The sequence below is a fragment of the Pinus tabuliformis genome, chromosome Q (genome assembly GCF_031772625.1).
Source record: "Pinus tabuliformis cultivar Carrire ecotype Pingquan chromosome Q, CPIR1, whole genome shotgun sequence".
NCBI classification, from domain to species: Eukaryota; Viridiplantae; Streptophyta; class Pinopsida; order Pinales; family Pinaceae; genus Pinus; species Pinus tabuliformis.
The window spans coordinates 1,265,998,696-1,266,023,232 of record NC_142296.1 but is presented as its reverse complement, the minus strand read 5'-3'; the positions used below and the strand labels follow the sequence as shown (position 1 = coordinate 1,266,023,232).

The 24,537-nt window shown below is 37.1% G+C and overlaps 1 pseudogene; it reads left to right on the top strand.

Moving 5' to 3' along the window:
• Window positions 1–1,463: 1,463 nt before the first annotated feature.
• LOC149224442 (calmodulin-like protein 3) lies at window positions 1,464–24,002 on the top strand (annotated as a pseudogene).
• Window positions 24,003–24,537: the final 535 nt, after the last annotated feature.

The window sequence follows — 24,537 nt, the reverse complement described above, 5'->3', positions numbered from 1 at the left end:
CCTTGGGGTTGGTGCCTCAGAATTGGAAGGATTGGTGTCTTGGGAGTTGGTGCTACTAAATCCAAGGTTGGTTCCTTGACAAGACAGGGTTGGTGCTCTAGAGGTTGGTGCCTCACAAAAAGCCCAAGTTGGTGCTTGGAAACTGGTTGAAGCTATATATACATTGTACTTGATTTATTGCAAAGATTATATTAATAAAAGCATTCATTCATGTTATTTATTTCTGTGTTTTAAATATAAATGATTTAACAAAAAAAAATAACAATTGAAAAGAAATACTGATTCACCCCCCCTCTCAGTATTTTCAACAGAAAATTTACTTCGAAAAAAATACGTTATTTAGCATCAACACTTTTTATTCCTTTCATGTTTTTTGAGTTTTTTTTTTTGGCTAGAATTCTCCTTTTCAGTCATTTGATCAGTAACTTTGTTCTATAATTTCATGTTGCATCCTTCTATTTCAATTTTTGTGTCCTTTTAGAAATTAGATTTGTGACTATACTGTGTTGCATTACTTTAGTGTTGAAGCGGGTCTTGATTTATGCATGCAAAAAAAAGAAGAACAATCTCAACAACAAGAGCTTGTTGGATTGAATTCTTATGGAAAGAAAATAGTTTTAGCGAAAAGAAAGTTGTTCGGTAAAACTATGAGAAGAGAAATTGTATTAATAGAACAATATAACACATAAAAGAATGGTATAAATACCAACATAGACTCCTGAATAATATAGAGGAGTTGCAAATCAAATTACCTAGATGTTGAGGACCATGTTAATAAGGCTGGATGCGTACAAAGTGACTCAGAGTAGGATCTACATCAAATATTCATAATGTGAGTGATGATGGCTAAGGCCTTGAATGTCCAAAGTGGCTGAATTGAAGCTTTAGAAAAAAGGCTTATAAAATCTTCGATATAAATTACAGTGACGGTGTGACAGTGGGCGAAAGCAGCGCGTGATCGAAGGTTCTTCTTAATTTCATTTCTCCAATTTCCCTAACGCCGAAGGGGAAGGTTATTCTTAATTTCATTTCTCCAATTTCCCTAACGCCGAAGGGGAATGAGATTGTTATTACGCACATGTCCGCCCGAACGCCTGGTCGAAGCGTGCATGCCTGCGTGGAGTTGTTGAAATTTGGGATCCATCCGTTTTCGCCTTTACTCTTTTGGGCTCCACCAGCGGCCATCCTCGTGCAGAGTCGCTGACTTCTGCGTGACTTTCCATTGCTGAGTTTCCCAGAATCTTCTTTCTTCTCACTGTCTCCATTCTACACGATTTGGTAGACCGTCAGATCCCAACATCTGATCGACGGCGCACGATCCGTCCAGAAGCTTCGTCATAATTTCCAGAAGCTTCTTCATAATTTCAGTTCCCCATTTTTCCTAACGCCGTCAATGGTCACTAGAAGCATAATGAGGTTGTTATTGCTCCCAAGTTACCTCGAAGGAGAGCCCAGGAGCCGATATCGCCTATGAAATAATGATCAGTTTTCTCCTATATATTGGGAAATCTGGCATTGCATTTTTCATTACTTCTCGCAATAGACGCTGCAGATAATTTACAGCATTAATGGCACTTTCTATTGATATCGATGAAATTCGCAGAGTGTATGAAACGATCGATGAAAATTGCGACGGCAGGCTGACTGTAACTGAGATGTATCGCTCCCTGAGTCGGATTGGGATCGATATTTCAGAAGAAGACTTAAAATGTGTGGTTGCACAAATGTCTCAGAGCGAAGACGGTAGCTTAACATTCGACGAATTTGTTGGGCTCTGTCACTTTCTTCTGGACGATACCAGATCAGAAGATGAATTGGGCAATGGGGATGGGTGTGAGGATTTGATGGAGGCTTTCAAGGTCTATGATATCAATAAGGACGGCTTCATATCCTCCACTGAGCTTCAACGGGTGCTCTGTAATCTGGGATTCATGGAGGGGGGAAATCTAGAAAACTGCCAGAATATGATGTGAGAATAATGCAGAAATAGTTAGTTATGAGTGGTTGAACTGAATTAGTTGTAGGTGGTTGAACAGAATTAGTTATGAGTGGTTAGGAATTAGTTTGTGTTATTTCCTATATAAGTGTGATGTTTTCTGCATTATTCTCACATCCTCCCTTAATGGAGAAATGGATTTTCTACAATACCTAACTGACTTCTAAAAACTTCAAATTTGATTTTACCAAGGGGCTTAGTAAATATATCAGCCACATTATCCTTGGTGTTACAAAATATCAATCCAATTTCATTTGACTCAATTTTCTCACGTACAAAGTGGTACTGTAACTCAACGTGTTTTGTTCTAGCATGGTAAACTGGATTATGTGCTAATTTGATAGCACTTTGATTATCACAATTGATACATGTTGCACCACTTTGCGCTTCTTCAAGATCTGCAAGAATTCTCCGCAACCAAATAGCTTCACAGGTGGCATTGGTCAAAGCTTTGTACTCTGATTCTGTTGATGATAAAGAAACAGTTGGCTGTTTCTTACTACTCCAAGATACGACCCCTGATCCAATATGAAATGCATAGCCAGAGGTAGATCGTCTGTCATCTGGATTTCCTGCCCAATCTGAATCAGAAAAACCTGTCAGTGCAACATCAGATACATCAGTATACATAATACCAAGATTCATTGTTCCCTTTAAGTATCAGAGAACTTTCTTTGCAGAAATCCAGTGATTTCCTGAAGGCTTAGCCATGAATTGACTAAGGATACTGACTGAGTATGAAATGTCTGGTCTGGTAGTAGTGAGATAGTTCAAACTTCCCACTAACTGACGATATAATGTTCCATCTGCCTCTTTCGATCCATCTTCTTTGTACAACTTTGCATTCTGTTCTAAGGGAGTTGACATAGCTTTGCAATCTGTCATATTGAACTTTTTAAGAATCTCCTTTGTATATTTGCTTTGAGTGATCAAAGTTTTACCAGGTTCTCTCCATACCTCAATTCCTAAGCAGTAATGCATTTCACCCAAATCTTTCATTTCAAATTCCTGTGACAACTGAACTTTAATTTCTTCAATTAACTTGTGAGCACTGCCTGTTATAATGAGATCATCCACATACAAAGATATTAAAGCAACATTTCCTTTTTCATCTTTCTTAAAATACAAGTTAGGATCATTTTTGCTTTTCACAAATCCATTCTGAAGAAAGAAGGTATCAATCTTTACATACCATGATCTTGGTGCCTGTTTCAAACCATACAATGCCTTTCTTAACCTGCAAACCAGATGCTCCTGTCCCTGTTTGACAAACCCTTCAGGTTGAACCAAATAAACTTCTTCCTTTAAATCACCATTTAGAAAAGCAGATTTGACATCCAATTGATGTATACTCCAATTATGTTTTGTGGCTAAGGCAATCAGTAATCTAATTGTATTCAACGTAGCTACTGGTGCAAAAGTGTCTTCATAATCAATTCCCTCCTGTTGAGCATATCCTTTTGCTACTAATCTTGCCTTAAATTTATCAATTGTACCATCTGCTTTAAATTTTGTTTAGTTGGAAGGATTGGTCACATCAAGGATGTCCTGCAGCTTGTACCTTGTATTTGAATACATGGATCATGACCTTGCTGGCCTTGCTGCATGTCCTGGTATAAAGTTCACAGAACCGCAGGTGAAATGTTATATGCAACAATTGCTTCGAGGTCTTGATCATTGCCATAGCCGTGGTGTGCTACACCGTGATATCAAGGGTTCAAATCTTTTGATTGACAATGGCGGTATTCTAAAGATAGCTGACTTTGGCCTAGCTACCTTCTTTCACCCGGATCAGAGGCAACCCTTGACAAGTCGTGTTGTAACACTTTGGTATCGACCTCCGGAACTTTTACTGGGTGCTACAGAGTATGGAGTTGCCGTGGATTTGTGGAGCACAGGTTGCATACTTGCAGATCTTGAAGAAGCGCAAAGTGGTGCAACATGTATCAATTGTGATAATCAGAGTGCTATCAAATTAGCACATAATCCAGTTTACCATGCTAGAACAAAACACGTTGAGTTACAGTACCACTTTGTACGTGAGAAAATTGAGTCAAATGAAATTGGATTGATATTTTGTAACACCAAGGATAATGTGGCTGATATATTTACTAAGCCCCTTGGTAAAATCAAATTTGAAGTTTTTAGAAGTCAGTTAGGTATTGTAGAAAATCCATTTCTCCATTAAGGGAGGATGTGAGAATAATGCAGAAATAGTTAGTTATGAGTGGTTGAACTGAATTAGTTGTAGGTGGTTGAACAGAATTAGTTATGAGTGGTTAGGAATTAGTTTGTGTTATTTCCTATATAAGTGTGATGTAATTGAGCAAAGAGATCAATGAAGTTGTGTGAGCTTTGTCTCACGTTTGCTGGTGTTTCTACCTGTGTCTTTGTTATAGTTTTTTTCTTAGTGGGACATCGATTCTTCAGATAAACAGCAGTGTTAATGGCTTCTGCCCAGAAACCATTAGAGATGTTCTTACCTTGCAGCATACTATGAGCAGATTCCACCAAGGTTCTATTCCATCGCTCAGCAACACCATTTTGCTGAGGGGTATGTGGCACTGTGAACTGTTGTTGAATTCCATTAGATTTACAATAGGTGTTAAATGCTTTTGATTTATATTCACCCCCTTGATCAGATCTGAGTATTTTGATGCACTTTCCTGTTTGTTTTTCAACCATATTTCGAAACTCTTTAAAATACTCAAATATGTCACTTTTCCTTCTAATGAAATAGACCCAGGTATATCTAGATCTATCATCAATAAAAATAACAAAGTATGAAGCACCACCAAGAGACCTAGTTTGCATAGGTCCACATACATCAGTGTGAATTAATTCAAGTATATCATACTTTCGTTTCTCAGTATGAACAGGAAACTCTTCTCTATGCTGCTTACCAAGTGCACAAGCTTCACATGGTAAATGTTCACACTTCATAACAGGAAGACCTTCAACCATTGATTTCCTTTGTAACAACGATAAATCATTGTAATTTAGGTGCCCATACCTGTGATGCCATAATTCTGCTGTCGATGTCTCTTGAGATGTCAATGCAACATGGCGCTTGACTGTCACATCCAATCTGTACAATCCTCCAACCCTGGTACCTGTAGAAACAACCTTGTAGTGGTCCTGAACATCTTTCACTATACACCCCAATTTACCAAATTCTACTTTTAAATGATTATCAGTGATAGTGGAAACAGATAGCAAATTCTTTTTGAGAGCAGGGACATACATCACATTATGAATCTGTCGCATTTGTCCATTAGGTAAGTACACATTTATTATGCCATAGCCTTGAACTTTAAGTGACCTATCATCTCCTAGGTAAATGTGTGTACCATCAGATTTCTCATAATATTTATCATACCATTCTTTATTACAAGTCATGTGTGCCGAGGCACCAGAATCTATAAACCAAGCATTCTCATCATCAGTTTCAGCAGACAATGCAGCATCAGAAAGAAATAACTTAAGATTTTTAAATTCATCATTCACGGAGGTGTCTCGGTTTAGGTAATTTCCATTATGCCTGCGATGTCTTTGATTTGATTCATTATTCTTTCTCCTATAGCAATCTTTAGCCAGATGTCCAGGTTTTCCACAATAATGACATTCAATGTTCCTTTTAACATAAGAATCAGGAGGTGCCATACCTTTCTGCTTTGCTTGAAAACGGCCTCTGTTTCTGTCCCATGGTCTCCCTCGGAATGGTCTTTGGCCTCTTGCAGTCAAAGCCAAATCAGAACCATTTGACTCCAGGTCAAAAGTTTTCATGCGCTCTTCTTCTTGAAGAAGAATTCCAGCCAATTCTTCAAATGTAGGAGGTGTCGGTCTAGCTGAGAGGGCTAAAATAAAGACTTTATAGTCTGGGACTAACCCCTTTAAAGTAACAGTTACCAAGTCTGTACTAGAAACCTTTTCACCAATATCACCAAGCTTATCACTAAAGTCTTTAATTCGGGAAACAAAGTTGCTAATGCTTTCATTGGTATCCATTTTGATAGATAGCAGCTTTGTTTTTAAAAACAAAATACGGTTTGCATTAGTAGTCTCATACAAACCTTTGAGAGTGTCCCATGTCGCCTTCGAAGTTTCACAGTCCCGAATGTGAGGAATAATATTATCCTTCACTGACATGCGTAGCAGCACCCTTGCTTTCATTTCACGCTTCTCCCAATCTTGAGTATTAGTAGGAGGTTGAGGCTTGGTCTCGTTACCTTTGACAATCGGCCAGAGATTGTATGCCTCCAGTACTGTTATGATCTTAAATTTCCAATTGACATAATTTTCTCCATCAAGTCTTGAAGACTCATTTAAATATGAATCTGCAAGGGGATTAGCCATCTCTCCACCAATGACCAAATTCAAACAAAAAATCACAAGCTTCTTAAGGTTGGAAAACTGGTTAATTAATAAATAAAACTCTGCGTAGACACTTCACACTCAGAAAAGGGCCAGAACACTCAGAAAAGGGCCTTTCTGCGTATACACTTCACACTCAGATCACTGCCTGAGAAATTTAATAAATAAAACTCTGCTACAGACCTGGACTTGTTCAAAAAACCAAACTTGCAAACTTGCTCCCTTTTTGTTTTAAAATACCCAGAACAACTTGCTCCCTTTTACAGCGTTGCTGTGCAAGAAGTCGCATAAAACACAGAACCGAAACAATACTGTTAACAGAACCGAAACAATATTGTTAACAGAACCGAAACACTACACCTGGACCTCGGTTGTTCAGAAACACGCGCAGTGAGTCGAACTTTAATTGCTCCTAATTGCTCCGTCTTCTTCCTCCGTCTTCTTCTGGACACACCACGTATCAGCACTCCACGCTCACCGCACCAACAGTTTAAAAACCGTTCTTGAGGTCTCTTCACGCACCCGCTTCAGCTCCAGCGCACACTCTAATGGCAGAGTCACTCACTGCCCACGAAGAGGAGAGAGGCGCAAACAAAAGAGCTCTGATACCAAATTACAAAATTACAACAAAAAACTATAACAAAGGCACAGGTAGAAACACCAGCAAACGTGAGACAAAGCTCACACAACTTCATTGATCTCTTTGCTCAATTACATCACACTTATATAGGAAATAACACAAACTAATTCCTAACCACTCATAACTAATTCTATTCAACCACCTACAACTAATTCAGTTCAACCACTCATAACTAACTATTTCTGCATTATTCTCACATCCTCCCTTAATGGAGAAATGGATTTTCTACAATACCTAACTGACTTCTAAAAACTTCAAATTTGATTTTACCAAGGGGCTTAGTAAATATATCAGCCACATTATCCTTGGTGTTACAAAATATCAATCCAATTTCATTTGACTCAATTTTCTCACGTACAAAGTGGTACTGTAACTCAACGTGTTTTGTTCTAGCATGGTAAACTGGATTATGTGATAATTTGATAGCACTCTGATTATCACAATTGATACATGTTGCACCACTTTGCGCTTCTTCAAGATCTGCAAGAATTCTCTGCAACCAAATAGCTTCACAGGTGGCATTGGTCAAAGCTTTGTACTCTGATTCTGTTGATGATAAAGAAACAGTTGGCTGTTTCTTACTACTCCAAGATACGACCCCTGATCCAATATGAAATGCATAGCCAGAGGTAGATCGTCTGTCATCTGGATTTCCTGCCCAATCTGAATCAGAAAAACCTGTCAGTGCAACATCAGATACATCAGTATACATAATACCAAGATTCACTGTTCCCTTTAAGTATCGGAGAACTTTCTTTGTAGCAATCCAGTGATTTCCTGAAGGCTTAGCCATGAATTGACTAAGGATACTGACTGAGTATGCAATGTCTGGTCTGGTAGTAGTGAGATAGTTCAAACTTCCCACTATCTGACGATATAATGTTCCATCTGCCTCTTTCGATCCATCTTCTTTGTACAACTTTGCATTCTGTTCTAAGGGAGTTGACATAGCTTTGCAATCTGTCATATTGAACTTTTTAAGAATCTCCTTTGTATATTTGCTTTGAGTGATCAAAGTTTTACCAGGTTCTCTCCATACCTCAATTCCTAAGCAGTAATGCATTTCACCCAAATCTTTCATTTCAAATTCCTGTGACAACTGAACTTTAATTTCTTCAATTAACTTGTGAGCACTGCCTGTTATAATGAGATCATCCACATACAAAGATATTAAAGCAACATTTCCTTTTTCATCTTTCTTAAAATACAAGTTAGGATCATTTTTTCTTTTCACAAATCCATTCTGAAGAAAGAAGGTATCAATCTTTACATACCATGATCTTGGTGCCTGTTTCAAACCATACAATGCCTTTCTTAACCTGCAAACCAGATGCTCCTGTCCCTGTTTGACAAACCCTTCAGGTTGAACCAAATAAACTTCTTCCTTTAAATCACCATTTAGAAAAGCAGATTTGACATCTAATTGATGTATACTCCAATTATGTTTTGTGGCTAAGGCAATCAGTAATCTAATTGTATTCAACTTAGCTACTGGTGCAAAAGTGTCTTCATAATCAATTCCCTCCTGTTGAGCATATCCTTTTGCTACTAATCTTGCCTTAACTTTATCAATTGTACCATCTGCTTTAAATTTTGTTTTGTACAACCATTTGCTTCCAATTGGAACTTTATTTTCAGGAAGTTCCACTAATTCCCATGTTTGATTTTTCATAATAGAAGCATACTCATCATTCATAGCATTAATCCATGGTTCATGTTGTTTAGCCTGCTCATAATCAATTGGTTCTTCAACATTCATTATATTAGACATTAAGGCATAGTCTCTATACCTTTCAGGAAGCCGAGTCTGTCGGGACGACCTTCTTGGTGTGGGTGTTCCATCCATGATTCGTTGGCTTTGAGGTGTATCACCTCCTTGTGATGACTCACTGCTGCTAGATGTGCTCATACTGCTGCTATCATCCTGATCCTGTACCTGTACCTGAACCTGTTCCTGTTCCTGCTTAATCAAAGTATAAAGCTTGAGATGTGCATCATTAGAAATATGCCATGTATCATTCTTTGTGTTACTTTTATCAGTCTGCTCATGAAACAATACATCACGACTTGCAAATAGTTTATGGGAACTTGGATCAAACAATTTATAGGCTTTCTGATCCGTACAATATCCAATGAAAACACACTTGATGGACTTGGCATCAAGTTTGCTTCTGTTAGCCTTAGGAATATGAGCAAAAGCAGTACATCCAAAGACTTTGAAATGACTCACATCAGGTTTATAACCATAAAGAACCTCAAAAGGAGTTTGAAAAACTAATTTCTTAGTGGGACATCGATTCTTCAGATAAACAACAGTGTTAATGGCTTCTGCCCAGAAACCATTAGAGATGTTCTTACCTTGCAGCATACTACGAGCAGATTCCACCAAGGTTCTATTCCATCGCTCAGCAACACCATTTTGCTGAGGGGTATGTGGCACTGTGAACTGTTGTTGAATTCCATTAGATTTACAATAGGCGTTAAATGCTTTTGATTTATATTCACCCCCTTGATCAGATCTGAGTATTTTGATGCACTTTCCTGTTTGTTTTTCAACCATATTTCGAAACTCTTTAAAATACTCAAATATGTCACTTTTCCTTCTAATGAAATAGACCCAGGTATATCTAGATCTATCATCAACAAAAATAACAAAATATGAAGCACCACCAAGCGACCTAGTTTGCATAGGTCCACATACATCAGTGTGAATTAATTCAAGTATATCATACTTTCGTTTCTCAGTATGAACAGGAAACTCTTCTCTATGCTGCTTACCAAGTGCACAAGCTGCACATGGTAAATGTTCACACTTCATAACAGGAAGACCTTCAACCATTGATTTCCTTTGTAACAATGATAAATCATTGTAATTTAGGTGCCCATACCTGTGATGCCATAATTCTGCTGTCGATGTCTCTTGAGATGTCAATGCAACATGGCGCTTGACTGTCACATCCAATCTGTACAATCCTCCAACCCTGGTACCTGTAGAAACAGCCTTGTAGTGGTCCTGAACATCTTTCACTATACACCCCAATTTACCAAATTCTACTTTTAAATGATTATCAGTGATAGTGGAAACAGATAGCAAATTCGTTTTGAGAGCAGGTACATACATCACATTATGAATCTGTCGCATTTGTCCATTAGGTAAGTACACATTTATTATGCCATAGCCTTGAATTTTAAGTGACCTATCATCTCCTAGGTAAATGTGTGTACCATCAGATTTCTCATAATATTTATCATACCATTCTTTATTACAAGTCATGTGTGCCGAGGCACCAGAATCTATAAACCAAGCATTCTCATCATCAGTTTCAGCAGACAATGCAGCATCAGAAAGAAATAACTTAAGATTTTTAAATCCATCATTCACTGAGGTGTCTTTGTTGATGTAATTTCCATTATGCCTGCTATGTCTTTGATTTGATTCATTATTCTTTCTCCTATAGCAATCTTTAGCCAGATGTCCAGGTTTTCCACAATAATGACATTCAATGTTCCTTTTAACATAAGAATCAGGATTTGCCATACCTTTCTGCTTTGCTTGAAAACGGCCTCTGTTTCTGTCCCATGGTCTCCCTCGGAATGGTCTTTGGCCTCTTGCAGTCAAAGCCAAATCAGAACCATTTGTTCAATTAACTTGTGAGCACTGCCTGTTATATTGAGATCATCCACATACAAAGATATTAAAGCAACATTTCCTTTTTCATCTTTCTTAAAATACAAGTTAGGATCATTTTTGCTTTTCACAAATCCATTCTGAAGAAAGAAGGTATCAATCTTTACATACCATGATATTGGTGCCTGTTTCAAACCATACAATGCCTTTCTTAACCTGCAAACCAGATGCTCCTGTCCCTGTTTGACAAACCCTTCAGGTTGAACCAAATAAACTTCTTCCTTTAAATCACCATTTAGAAAAGCAGATTTGACATCCAATTGATGTATACTCCAATTATGTTTTGTGGCTAAGGCAATCAGTAATCTAATTGTATTCAACTTAGCTACTGGTGCAAAAGTGTCTTCATAATCAATTCCCTCCTGTTGAGCATATCCTTTTGCTACTAATCTTGCCTTAAATTTATCAATTGTACCATCTGCTTTAAATTTTGTTTTGTACAACCATTTGCTTCCAATTGGAACTTTATTTTCAGGAAGTTCCACTAATTCCCATGTTTGATTTTTCATAATAGAAGCATACTCATCATTCATAGCATTAATCCATGGTTCATGTTGTTTAGCCTGCTCATAATCAATTGGTTCTTCAACATTCATTATATTAGACATTAAGGCATAGTCTCTATACCTTTCAGGAAGCCGAGTCTGTCGGGACGACCTTCTTGGTGTGGGTGTTACATCCATGATTCGTTGGCTTTGAGGTGTATCACCTCCTTGTGATGACTCACTGCTGCTAGATGTGCTCATACTGCTGCTATCATCCTGATCCTGTACCTGTACCTGAACCTGTTCCTGTTCCTGCTTAATCAAAGTATCAAGCTTGAGATGTGCATCATTAGAAATATGCCATGTATCATTCTTTGTGTTACTTTTATCAGTCTGCTCATGAAACAATACATCACGACTTGCAAATAGTTTATGGGAACTTGGATCAAACAATTTATAGGCTTTCTGATCCGTACAATATCCAATGAAAACACACTTGATGGACTTGGCATCAAGTTTGCTTCTGTTAGCCTTAGGAATATGAGCAAAAGCAGTACATCCAAAGACTTTGAAATGACTCACATCAGGTTTATAACCATAAAGAACCTCAAAAGGAGTTTGAAAAACTAATTTCTTAGTGGGACATCGATTCTTCAGATAAACAGCAGTGTTAATGGCTTCTGCCCAGAAACCATTAGAGATGTTCTTACCTTGCAGCATACTACGAGCAGATTCCACCAAGGTTCTATTCCATCGCTCAGCAACACCATTTTGCTGAGGGGTATGTGGCACTGTGAACTGTTGTTGAATTCCATTAGATTTACAATAGGTGTTAAATGCTTTTGATTTATATTCACCCCCTTGATCAGATCTGAGTATTTTGATGCACTTTCCTGTTTGTTTTTCAACCATATTTCGAAACTCTTTAAAATACTCAAATATGTCACTTTTCCTTCTAATGAAATAGACCCAGGTATATCTAGATCTATCATCAATAAAAATAACAAAGTATGAAGCACCACCAAGAGACCTAGTTTGCATAGGTCCACATACATCAGTGTGAATTAATTCAAGTATATCATACTTTCGTTTCTCAGTATGAACATGAAACTCTTCTCTATGCTGCTTACCAAGTGCACAAGCTTCACATGGTAAATGTTCACACTTCATAACAGGAAGACCTTCAACCATTGATTTCCTTTGTAACAACGATAAATCATTGTAATTTAGGTGCCCATACCTGTGATGCCATAATTCTGCTGTCGATGTCTCTTGAGATGTCAATGCAACATGGCGCTTGACTGTCACATCGTAGAAACACCAGCAACACGTGAGACAAAGCTCACATAACTTCATTGATCTCTTTGCTCAATTACATCACACTTATATAGGAAATAACACAAACTAATTCCTAACAACTCATAACTAATTCTGTTCAACCACCTACAACTAATTCAGTTCAACCACTCATAACTAACTATTTCTGCATTATTCTCACATCCTCCCTTAATGGAGAAATGGATTTTCTACAATACCTAACTGACTTCTAAAAACTTCAAATTTGATTTTACCAAGGGGCTTAGTAAATATATCAGCCACATTATCCTTGGTGTTACAAAATATCAATCCAATTTCATTTGACTCAATTTTCTCACGTACAAAGTGGTACTGTAACTCAACGTGTTTTGTTCTAGCATGGTAAACTGGATTATGTGCTAATTTGATAGCACTCTGATTATCACAATTGATACATGTTGCACCACTTTGCGCTTCTTCAAGATCTGCAAGAATTCTCCGCAACCAAATAGCTTCACAGGTGGCATTGGTCAAAGCTTTGTACTCTGATTCTGTTGATGATAAAGAAACAGTTGGCTGTTTCTTACTACTCCAAGATACGACCCCTGATCCAATATGAAATGCATAGCCAGAGGTAGATCGTCTGTCATCTGGATTTCCTGCCCAATCTGAATCAGAAAAACCTGTCAGTGCAACATCAGATACATCAGTATACATAATACCAAGATTCACTGTTCCCTTTAAGTATCGGAGAACTTTCTTTGCAGCAATCCAGTGATTTCCTGAAGGCTTAGCCATGAATTGACTAAGAATACTGACTGAGTATGCAATGTCTGGTCTGGTAGTGGTGAGATAGTTCAAACTTCCCACTAACTGACGATATAATGTTCCATCTGCCTCTTTTGATCCATCTTCTCTGTACAACTTTGCATTTTGTTCTAAGGGAGTTGACATAGCTTTGCAATCTGTCATATTTAACTTTTTAAGAATCTCCTTTGTATATTTGCTTTGGGTGATCAAAGTTTTACCAGGTTCTCTCCATACCTCAATTCCTAAGCAGTAATGCATTTCACCCAAATCTTTCATTTCAAACTCCTGTGACAACTGAACCTTAATTTCTTCAATTAACTTGTGAGCACTGCCTGTTATAATGAGATCATCCACATACAAAGATATTAAAGCAACATTTCCTTTTTCATCTTTCTTAAAATACAAGTTAGGATCATTTTTGCTTTTCACAAATCCATTCTGAAGAAAGAAGGTATCAATCTTTACATACCATGATCTTGGTGCCTGTTTCAAACCATACAATGCCTTTCTTAACCTGCAAACCAGATGCTCCTGTCCCTGTTTGACAAACCCTTCAGGTTGAACCAAATAAACTTCTTCCTTTAAATCACCATTTAGAAAAGCAGATTTGACATCCAATTGATGTATATTCCAATTATGTTTTGTGGCTAAGGCAATCAGTAATCTAATTGTATTCAACTTAGCTACTGGTGCAAAAGTGTCTTCATAATCAATTCCCTCCTGTTGAGCATATCCTTTTGCTACTAATCTTGCCTTAAATTTATCAATTGTACCATCTGCTTTAAATTTTGTTTTGTACAACCATTTGCTTCCAATTGGAACTTTATTTTCAGGAAGTTCCACTAATTCCCATGTTTGATTTTTCATAATAGAAGCATACTCATCATTCATAGCATTAATCCATGGTTCATGTTGTTTAGCCTGCTCATAATCAATTGGTTCTTCAACATTCATTATATTAGACATTAAGGCATAGTCTCTATACCTTTCAGGAAGCCGAGTCTGTCGGGACGACCTTCTTGGTGTGGGTGTTCCATCCATGATTCGTTGGCTTTGAGGTGTATCACCTCCTTGTGATGACTCACTGCTGCTAGATGTGCTCATACTGTTGCTATCATCCTGATCCTGTACCTGTACCTGGACCTGTTCCTGTTCCTGCTTAATCAAAGTATCAAGCTTGAGATGTGCATCATTAGAAATATGCCATGTATCATTCTTTGTGTTACTTTTATCAGTCTGCTCATGAAACAATACATCACGACTTGCAAATAGTTTATGGGAACTTGGATCAAACAATTTATAAGCTTTCTGATCCATACAATATCCAATGAAAACACACTTGATGGACGTGGCATCAAGTTTGCTTTTGTTAGCCTTAGGAATATGAGCAAAAGCAGTACATCCAAAGACTTTGAAATGACTCACATCAGGTTTATAACCATAAAGAACCTCAAAAGGAGTTTGAAAAACTAATTTCTTAGTGGGACATCGATTCTTCAGATAAATAGCAGTGTTAATGGCTTCTGCCCAGAAACCATTAGAGATGTTCTTACCTTGCAGCATACTACGAGCAGATTCCACCAAGGTTCTATTCCATCGCTCAGCAACACCATTTTGCTGAGGGGTATGTGGCACTGTGAACTGTTGTTGAATTCCATTAGATTTACAATAGGTGTTAAATGCTTTTGATTTATATTCACCCCCTTGATCAGATCTGAGTATTTTGATGCACTTTCCTGTTTGTTTTTCAACCATATTTCGAAACTCTTTAAAATACTCAAATATGTCACTTTTCCTTCTAATGAAATAGACCCAGGTATATCTAGATCTATCATCAATAAAAATAACAAAGTATGAAGCACCACCAAGAGACCTAGTTTGCATAGGTCCACATACATCAGTGTGAATTAATTCAAGTATATCATATTTTCGTTTCTCAGTATGAACAGGAAACTCTTCTCTATGCTGCTTACCAAGTGCACAAGCTTCACATGGTAAATGTTCACACTTCATAACAGGAAGACCTTCAACCATTGATTTCCTTTGTAACAACGATAAATCATTGTAATTTAGGTGCCCATACCTATGATGCCATAATTCTGCTGTCGATGTCTCTTGAGATGTCAATGCAACATGGCGCTTGACTGTCACATCCAATCTATACAATCCTCCAACCCTGGTACCTGTAGAAACAACCTTGTAGTGGTCCTGAACATCTTTCACTATACACCCCAATTTACCAAATTCTACTTTTAAATGATTATCAGTGATAGTGGAAACAGATAGCAAATTCTTTTTGAGAGCAGGGACATACATCACATTATGAATCTGTCGCATTTGTCCATTAGGTAAGTACACATTTATTATGCCATAGCCTTGAACTTTAAGTGACCTATCATCTCCTAGGTAAATGTGTGTACCATCAGATTTCTCATAATATTTATCATACCATTCTTTATTACAAGTCATGTGTGCCGAGGCACCAGAATCTATAAACCAAGCATTCTCATCATCAGTTTCAGCAGACAATGCAACATCAGAAAGAAATAACTTAAGATTTTTAATTATGCTTGCGATGTCTTTGATTTGATTCATTATTCTTTCTCCTATAGCAATCTTTAGCCAGATGTCCAGGTTTTCTACAATACCTAACTGACTTCTAAAAACTTCAAATTTGATTTTACCAAGGGGCTTAGTAAATATATCAGCCACATTATCCTTGGTGTTACAAAATATCAATCCAATTTCATTTGACTCAATTTTCTCACGTACAAAGTGGTACTGTAACTCAACGTGTTTTGTTCTAGCATGGTAAACTGGATTATGTGCTAATTTGATAGCACTCTGATTATCACAATTGATACATGTTGCACCACTTTGCGCTTCTTCAAGATCTGCAATAATTCTCCGCAACCAAATAGCTTCACAGGTGGCATTGGTAAAAGCTTTGTACTCTGATTCTGTTGATGATAAAGAAACAGTTGGCTGTTTCTTACTACTCCAAGATACGACCCCTGATCCAATATGAAATGCATAGCCAGAGGTAGATCGTCTGTCATCTGGATTTCCTGCCCAATCTGAATCAGAAAAACCTGTCAGTGCAACATCAGATACATCAGTATACATAATACCAAGATTCACTGTTCCCTTTAAGTATCGGAGAACTTTCTTTGCAGCAATCCAGTGATTTCCTGAAGGCTTAGCCATGAATTGACTAAGGATACTGACTGAGTATGCAATGTCTGGTCTGGTAGTAGTGAGATAGTTCAAACTTCCCACTAACTGACGATATAATGTTCCATCTGCCTCTTTTGATCCATATTCTTTGTACAACTTTGCATTCTGTTCTAAGGGAGTTGACATAGCTTTGCAATCTGTCATATTGAACTTTTTAAGAATCTCCTTTGTATATTTGCTTTGGGTGATCAAAGTTTTACCAGGTTCTCTCCATACCTCAATTCCTAAGCAGTAATGCATTTCACCCAAATCTTTCATTTCAAATTCCTGTGACAACTGAACCTTAATTTCTTCAATTAACTTGTGAGCACTGCCTGTTATAACGAGATCATCCACATACAAAGATATTAAAGCAACATTTCCTTTTTCATCTTTCTTAAAATACAAGTTAGGATCATTTTTGCTTTTCACAAATCCATTCTGAAGAAAGAAGGTATCAATCTTTACATACCATGATCTTGGTGCCTGTTTCAAACCATACAATGCCTTTCTTAACCTGCAAACCAGATGCTCCTGTCCCTGTGTGACAAACCCTTCAGGTTGAACCAAATAAACTTCTTCCTTTAAATCACCATTTAGAAAAGCAGATTTGACATCCAATTGATGTATACTCCAATTATGTTTTGTGGCTAAGGCAATCAGTAATCTAATTGTATTCAACTTAGCTACTGGTGCAAAAGTGTCTTCATAATCAATTCCCTCCTGTTGAGCATATCCTTTTGCTACTAATCTTGCCTTAAATTTATCAATTGTACCATCTGCTTTAAATTTTGTTTTGTACAACCATTTTCTTCCAATTGGAACTTTATTTTCAGGAAGTTCCACTAATTCCCATGTTTGATTTTTCATAATAGAAGCATACTCATCATTCATAGCATTAATCCATGGTTCATGTTGTTTAGCCTGCTCATAATCAATTGGTTCTTCAACATTCATTATATTAGACATTAAGGCATAGTCTCTATACCTTTCAGGAAGCCGAGTCTGTCGGGACGACCTTCTTGGTGTGGGTGTTCCATCCATGATTCGTTGGCTTTGAGGTGTATCACCTCCTTGTGATGACTCACTGCTGCTAGATGTGCTCATACTGCTGCTATCATCCTGATCCTGTACCTGTACCTGGACCTGTTCCTGTTCCTGCTTAATCAAAGTATCAAGCTTGAGATGTGCATCATTAGAAATATGCCATGTATCATTCTTTGTGTTACTTTTATCAGTCTGCTCATGAAACAATACATCACGACTTGCAAACAGTTTATGGGAACTTGGATCAAACAATTTATAGGCTTTCTGATCCGTACAATATCCAATGAAAACACACTTGATGGACTTGGCATCAAGTTTGCTTCTGTTAGCCTTAGGAATATGAGCAAAAGCAGTACATCCAAAGACTTTGAAATGACTCACATCAGGTTTATAACCATAAAGAACCTCAAAAGGAGTTTGAAAAACTAATTTCTTAGTGGGACATCGATTCTTCAGATAAACAGCAGTGTTAATGGCTTCTGCCCAGAAACCATTAGAGATGTTCTTACCTTGCAGCATACTACGAGCAGATTCCACCAAGGTTCTATTCCATCGCTCAGCAACACCATTTTGCTGAGGGGTATGTGGCACTGTGAACTGTTGTTGAATTCCATTAGATTTACAATAGGTGTTAAATGCTTTTGATTTATATTCACCCCCTTGATCAGATCTGATTATTTTGATGCACTTTCCTGTTTGTTTTTCAACCATATTTCGAAACTCTTTAAAATACTCAAATATGTCACTTTTCCTTCTAATGAAATAGACCCAGGTATATCTAGATCTATCATCAATAAAAATAACAAAGTATGAAGCACCACCAAGAGACCTAGTTTGCATAGGTCCACATACATCAGTGTGAATTAATTCAAGTATATCATACTTTCGTTTCTCAGTATGAACAGGAAACTCTTCTCTATGCTGCTTACCAAGTGCACAAGCTTCACATGGTAAATGTTCACACTTCATAACAGGAAGACCTTCAACCATTGATTTCCTTTGTAACAATGATAAATCATTGTAATTTAGGTGCCCATACCTGTGATGCCATAATTTTGCTGTCGATGTCTCTTGAGATGTCAATGCAACATGGCGCTTGACTATCACATCCAATCTGTACAATCCTCCAACCCTGGTACCTGTAGAAACAACCTTGTAGTGGTCCTGAACATCTTTCACTATACACCCCAATTTACCAAATTCTACTTTTAAATGATTATCAGTGATAGTGGAAACAGATAGCAAATTCCTTTTGAGAGCAGGTACATACATCACATTATGAATCTGTCGCATTTGTCCATTAGGTAAGTACACATTTATTATGCCATAGCCTTGAACTTTAAGTGACCTATCATCTCCTAGGTAAATGTGTGTACCATCAGATTTCTCATAATATTTATCATACCATTCTTTATTACAAGTCATGTGTGCCGAGGCACCAGAATCTATAAACCAAGCATTCTCATCATCAGTTTCAGTAGACAATGCAACATCAGAAAGAAATAACTTAAGATTTTTTAATCCATCATTCACTGAGGTGTCTCTGTTGATGTAATTTCCATTATGCCTGCTATGTCTTTGATTTGATTCATTATTCTTTCTCCTATAGCAATCTTTAGCCAGATGTCCAGGTTTTCCACAATAATGACATTCAATGTTCCTTTTAACATAAGAATCAGGATTTGCCATACCTTTCTGCTTTGCTTGAAAACGGCCTCTGTTTCTGTCCCATGGTCTCCCTCGGAATGGTTTTTGGCCTCTTGCAGTCAAAGCCAAATCAGAACCATTTGACTCCAGTTCAAAAGTTTTCATGCGCTCTTCTTCTTGAAGAAGAATTCCAGCCAATTCTTCAAATGTAGGAGGTGTCGGTCTAGCTGAGAGAGCTGAAATAAACACTTCACGCTCATGTCTGTAGCAGAGTTTTATTTATTAAATTTCTCAGGCAGTGATCTGAGTGTGAAGTGTATACGCAGAAAGGCCCTTTTCTGAGTGTTCTGGCCCTTTTCTAAGTGTGAAGTGTCTACGTAGAGTTTTATTTATTAATTAACCAGTTTTCCAACCTTAAGAAGCTTGTGATTTTTTGTTTGAATTTGGTCATTGGTGGAGAGATGGCTAATCCCCTTGCAGATTCATATTTAAATGAGTCTTCAAGACTTGATGGAGAAAATTATGTCAATTGGAAATTTAAGATCATAACAGTACTGGAGGCATACAATCTCTGGCCGATTGTCAAAGGTGACGAGACCAAGCCTCAACCTCCTACTAATACTCAAGATTGGGAGAAGCGTGAAATGAAAGCAAGGGTGCTGCTACGCATGTCAGTGAAGGATAATATTATTCCTCACATTCGGGACTGTGAAACTTCGAAGGCGACATGGGACACTCTCAAAGGTTTGTATGAGACTACTAATGCAAACCGTATTTTGTTTTTAAAAACAAAGCTGCTATCTATCAAAATGGATACCAATGAAAGCATTAGCAACTTTGTTTCCCGAATTAAAGACTTTAGTGATAAGCTTGGTGATATTGGTGAAAAGGTTTCTAGTACAGACTTGGTAACTGTTACTTTAAAGGGGTTAGTCCCAGACTATAAAGTCTTTATTTCAGCCCTCTCAGCTAGACCGACACCTCCTACATTTGAAGAATTGGCTGGAATTCTTCTTCAAGAAGAAGAGCGCATGAAAACTTTTGACCTGGAGTCAAATGGTTCTGATTTGGCTTTGACTGCAAGAGGCCAAAGACCATTCCGAGGGAGACCATGGGACAGAAACAGAGGCCGTTTTCAAGCAAAGCAGAAAGGGATGGCACCTCCTGATTCTTATGTTAAAAGGAACATTGAATGTCATTATTGTGGAAAACCTGGACATCTGGCTAAAGATTGCTATAGGAGAAAGAATAATGAATCAAATCAAAGACATCGCAGGCATAATGGAAATTACATAAACCGAGACACCTCCGTGAATGATGAATTTAAAAATCTTAAGTTATTTCTTTCTGATGCTGCATTGTCTGCTGAAACTAATGATGAGAATGCTTGGTTTATAGATTCTGGTGCCTCGGCACACATGACTTGTAATAAAGAATGGTATGATAAATATTATGAGAAATCTGATGGTACACACATTTACCTAGGAGATGATAGGTCACTTAAAGTTCAAGGTTATGGCATAATAAATGTGTACTTACCTAATGGACAAATGCAACAGATTCATAATGTGATGTATGTACCTGCTCTCAAAAAGAATTTGCTATCTGTTTCCACTATCACTGATAATCGTTTAAAAGTAGAATTTGGTAAATTGGGGTGTATAGTGAAAGATGTTCAGGACCACTACAAGGTTGTTTCTACAGGTACCAGGGTTGGAGGATTGTACAGATTGGATGTGACAGTCAAGCGCCATGTTGCATTGACATCTCAAGAGACATCGACAGCAGAATTATGGCATCACAGGTATGGGCACCTAAATTACAATGATTTATCGTTGTTACAAAGGAAATCAATGGTTGAAGGTCTTCCTGTTATGAAGTGTGAACATTTACCATGTGAAGCTTGTGCACTTGGTAAGCAGCATAGAGAAGAGTTTCCTGTTCATACTGAGAAATGAAAGTATGATATACTTGAATTAATTCACACTGATGTATGTGGACCTATGCAAACTAGGTCGCTTGGTGGTGCTTCATATTTTGTTATTTTTATTGATGATAGAGCTAGATATACCTGGGTCTATTTCATTAGAAGGAAAAGTGACATATTTGAGTATTTTAAAGAGTTTCGAAATATGGTTGAAAAACAAACAGGAAAGTGCATCAAAATACTCAGATCTGATCAAGGGGGTGAATATAAATCAAAAGCATTTAACACCTATTGTAAATCTAATGGAATTCAACAACAGTTCACAGTGCCACATACCCCTCAGCAAAATGGTGTTGCTGAGCGATGGAATAGAACCTTGGTGGAATCTGCTCGTAGTATGCTGCAAGGTAAGAACATCTCTAATGGTTTCTGGGCAGAAGCCATTAACACTGCTGTTTATCTGAAGAATCGATGTCCCACTAAGAAATTAGTTTTTCAAACTCCTTTTGAGGTTCTTTATGGTTATAAACCTGATGTGAGTCATTTCAAAGTCTTTGGATGTACTGCTTTTGCTCATATTCCTAAGGCTAACAGAAGCAAACTTGATGCCAAGTCCATCAAGTGTGTTTTCATTGGATATTGTATGGATCAGAAAGCCTATAAATTGTTTGATCCAAGTTCCCATAAACTATTTGCAAGTCGTGATGTATTGTTTCATGAGCAGACTGATAAAAGTAACACAAAGAATGATACATGGCATATTTCTAATGATGCACATCTCAAGCTTGATACTTTGATTAAGCAGGAACAGGAACAGGTTCAGGTACAGGTACAGGATCAGGATGATAGCAGCAGTATGAGCACATCTAGCAGCAGTGAGTCATCACAAGGAGGTGATACACCTCAAAGCCAACGAATCATGGATGGGACACCCACACCAAGAAGGTCGTCCCGACAGACTCGGCTTCCTGAAAGGTATAGAGACTATGCCTTAATGTCTAATATAATGAATGTTGAAGAACCAATTGATTATGAGCAGGCTAAACAACATGAACCATGGATTAATGCTATGAATGATGAGTATGCTTCTATTATGAAAAATCAAACATGGGAATTAGTGGAACTTCCTGAAAATAAAGTTCCAATTGGAAGCAAATGGTTGTACAAAACAAAATTTAAAGCAGATGGTACAATTGATAAATTTAAGGCAAGATTAGTAGCAAAAGGATATGCTCAACAGGAGGGAATTGATTATGAAGACACTTTTGCACCAGTAGCTAAGTTGAATACAATTAGATTACTGATTGCCTTAGCCACAAAACATAATTGGAGTATACATCAATTGGATGTCAAATCTGCTTTTCTAAATGGTGATTTAAAGGAAGAAGTTTATTTGGTTCAACCTGAAGGGTTTGTCAAACAGGGACAGGAGCATCTGGTTTGCAGGTTAAGAAAGGCATTGTATGGTTTGAAACAAGCACCAAGATCATGGTATGTAAAGATTGATACCTTCTTTCTTCAGAATGGATTTGTGAAAAGAAAAAATGATCCTAACTTGTATTTTAAGAAAGATGAAAAAGGAAATGTTGCTTTAATATCTTTGTATGTGGATGATCTCATTATAACAGGCAGTGCTCACAAGTTAATTGAAGAAATTAAAGTTCAGTTGTCACAGGAATTTGAAATGAAAGATTTGGGTGAAATGCATTACTGCTTAGGAATTGAGGTATGGAGAGAACCTGGTAAAACTTTGATCACTCAAAGCAAATATACAAAGGAGATTCTTAAAAAGTTCAATATGACAGATTGCAAAGCTATGTCAACTCCCTTAGAACAGAATGCAAAGTTGTACAAAGAAGATGGATCGAAAGAGGCAGATGGAACATTATATCGTCAGTTAGTGGGAAGTTTGAACTATCTCACTACTACCAGACCAGACATTGCATACTCAGTCAGTATCCTTAGTCAATTCATGGCTAAGCCTTCAGGAAATCACTGGATTGCTGCAAAGAAAGTTCTCCGATACTTAAAGGGAACAGTGAATCTTGGTATTATGTATACTGATGTATCTGATGTTGCACTGACAGGTTTTTCTGATTCAGATTGGGCAGGAAATCCAGATGACAGACGATCTACCTCTGGCTATGCATTTCATATTGGATCAGGGGTCGTATCTTGGAGTAGTAAGAAACAGCCAACTGTTTCTTTATCATCAACAGAATCAGAGTACAAATTTTTGACCAATGCCACCTGTGAAGCTATTTGGTTGCGGAGAATTCTTGCAGATCTTGAAGAAGCGCAAAGTGGTGCAACATGTATCAATTGTGATAATCAGAGTGCTATCAAATTAGCACATAATCCAGTTTACCATGGTAGAACAAAACACGTTGAGTTACAGTACCACTTTGTACGTGAGAAAATTGAGTCAAATGAAATTGGATTGATATTTTGTAACACCAAGGATAATGTGGCTGATATATTTACTAAGCCCCTTGGTAAAATCAAATTTGAAGTTTTTAGAAGTCAGTTAGGTATTGTAGAAAATCCATTTCTCCATTAAGGGAGGATGTGAGAATAATGCAGAAATAGTTAGTTATGAGTGGTTGAACTGAATTAGTTGTAGGTGGTTGAACTGAATTAGTTATGAGTGGTTAGGAATTAGTTTGTGTTATTTCCTATATAAGTGTGATGTAATTGAGCAAAGAAATTAATGAAGTTGTGTGAGTTTTCTGTTTTAAATTATGATATGTACATATGATTCGGATTCCAATGGGCTCTTGGATTTTCTTGAATTCAAGAACATGATGACATGTAAGATCCCTGTTGATCCTCAAAGATCTTAAAGTCTTCGGCTCCATATTTTGAGCCAGGGTTGACTCCACTATGTTGTCATCTGAATTTGGAAATTTTCTTCTTATCGATATAAATTATTTATATCATAATTAATAATTTTGAAATGTTCGAGTAGATCTGATATTACTGGTTTTATTTATCTACTTCTATTCAATTCTTAGAAAAAAAAAAAAATATCAAAATAACTGACATCCCAAATATCACATATAGAAAAATAAGAACGTGGTATCCTTTCTCTATTTTATTCATTTATTGAACGCTATTTTAATTATATACGTGATCTTTAAAATATAAAATTACATAATGAGGTAGTGCTATTAGACTGCCATGACTAAGGTGGTGGTCAGACTATATTCAAAGATGCACCCTTATAAGAAAGGCTGAAAACAAAAAGTTATGGAAGACTTGAAAATAAGACACATTCAGTATCATTTCGCTACACCATATCACAAACCTAACTGCGAATTCAGAGAATAAATAAATAATATGTTTTAGTTTTTATTAATTTTAAATAATAATAATAAAAAATTAAAACTAATTTTTTTTTTTATATATATA